A 2447-nucleotide genomic window follows, 5' to 3' on the forward strand; every position below is an offset into this window, starting at 1 on the left:
GCTATCCACGCAGCCCATAGGGTTCCCCAGAGGAACAACACTAATGGGGCAGGGTCTTACATCCACAGGCAATGACAGCACCCGAAGAGGCTCCTGCTCAAGCTGAGCCAGGCTTGCAAGTGCCAGCTCACTTCCTCCTCCATCCACGTCTTATTCCACAGGACTACAAGCCTATCAGACTGTGCCTCCCACGTTCAGGGCAGCCTCCCTGTCAGCTGGCAGCCTGCACGACAATCTCTCTGGAAAGGGACCCACAGACATGCCCCGAAGTGTGTTCGCCTGCTCTCCTATGCAGCTCAAGCCATTACCTGTCACACCCTCAGCATTAACTGTCACGGCGACTACATCTTCTCCCCCCCCCCCTTTCTCTCCAGCTCCTTTACCTCTCTGCAATGCAGATGGCTGACCATACCTGAAACCATGAGCCAAAGTCAGCCCTTGTGCCCCATTTTCCTCGGGTACTTGGTCACAGCAGCAGAAAGCTGCCGCACACACCCATGCCACACAAACAGCTACATATATGAACCTACCTAATAGTCCTTAAACAGAACCCCACAAGGGTCAAATGCTTCCCAAATAATCTAACGGGTCACATAATTAAGTGTAATAGAATTCCTAAAATTATAAAATAGCCATTCCCCCCCCCAAAAAAAAAGTCAAATCAATAGTTTCTGGCATCCTGTAAGGGCAAAATCATAGAATAGCAAACATAGACATTTTATAGTAAAAGTTAAAAATCAGTTTGTGGCCGATGACTACGCTCACGCTGCCTGTCCCCTAGTCACACTGCTGGGCTCAGTTAACCTAGGCTGTCTGCATCCACCTGCTTCTTCCGCCTAGCCGGCAAGCTCAGCTTGACCACACGCAGCTGCAGTGTCTGTTTTCAACTTAAAATATGCACAGATGTAGCTCTGCTTCTCGGCTTGCTTCGAGGACTCTATGCTCTATGCTCTCTATCCTCCAGGGCTCTGAGGCCCAGTCAAGGACTCTTTCAGCTCCACCTGCTCTTCTCAGCCCCTCCCTCCCAGAACGTTCCTGTCTCATGAGAAAACAATTCCTTTCAGTGAACCTGCTTAAAACAACTCTGCCTAATAGTATGCGACATAAGTCCTGTGTTGCATGTAACCAATCATGTAAGAAGCAGCTATCAGCTTTGTACTTGCCACTTGCTAACTGTATTTAAACTCAAGGGCCAGCCAGATAGCTCAGCGGACAAAAGCGCCTGAGTGCAGAGGCCGGGTTCATCCCTAGTGTGTCCTGCTGGCCCCACCCCCAGTGCGCCCTGAGAAGGCAAACGAGACTGAGCGTGGAGGCACATGCAGGCCTGTAACCCCAGCGCTTGGAAGGCTGAAAACAGAATCACTACGAGTCCGATCTGTGTAGCAAGACCCTGTAGACCCTGTCCTAAGTACATTAAAAATAATAATAATATGATAAAATGATAAATAAACTGAACTCAACCGTGGCTCCGGATCTGGTTCTCATCAGCCAGCTAGCACAATAGAAGTTGTCTTCTAGCTCCTCGGTGCAAAGAGCCTTCCACTTGGCTCGCCACTGGTTGTTCTGCAACAATACCATCAAAAATTACCATAAACGTACAACAGTAGGAAACTGATCCATCATAAAGAAAATTTAATTGACACAGGTCTAAAAATGATAAAGGTGCTAGAACATGAGTGCATTAAGTAATTATTACAGTGCTAGTCTGTATATTTTAAAGAATAAAGCAAAACATAAGCATATGAAGAACCGATTAATAAGCTCAAAACCAGTCAGGTGTGGTGGTGCACTCAGGGAGGCTAGGGAAGAAAGACCACAAGCTCAAGCCCAGGCTGGGCAACTGAGTGACTTAGTGTGACCACAGGGCTGAGGGAATAACACTAGCTCAGGGGAGCAAAGGGTGGGGTTTTTTGTTTACTTTTATCCTGCACTGATTTTAGTCCCCATTGGTGTCCCTCATGGCTGCCCAGCATGGTGACTGGGGGCAGATGTACATTATCAAAGATGTTTGTGTGCTGAGAATTTTAAGTTTTGTCACCACAAGGGGCTCAAGGCTGAGACATGAAAATTGCAAATCTAAGAACAGCCTAAGCTACATAGCAGGACTCCATCTCAAAAACCTTTCTAGTGAGTTATATCTCTGTCCTACCAATAAAGTGACATTGCTCTGCAGGCGTGCATTGACTCCTGCCATCTCGGGTTATCACCGTCATTGAGGACAGGCATCGGGGCAGAGCTGGTTTGGTAGTGCACACCTGTAATCCCACACTCTGAGAGTCTGAGGCAGGAAGAGCACAAGTTCAAGTCCAGTCTGGGAAGGTTTGTGATTTAGCAAGATTCTGTCTCAAAATTTGAAAAAGGCTGTGGATGTAGGATGCTGCAAAGGCCCCGGGTTCAGTTCCTCAGGAGTGCAAAAACATAAAAAGTTCTGAGATGGTAAATATCCA

The sequence above is a fragment of the Octodon degus genome, unplaced genomic scaffold (genome assembly GCF_000260255.1).
Source record: "Octodon degus isolate 3935 unplaced genomic scaffold, OctDeg1.0 scaffold00011, whole genome shotgun sequence".
NCBI lineage: Eukaryota > Metazoa > Chordata > Mammalia > Rodentia > Octodontidae > Octodon > Octodon degus.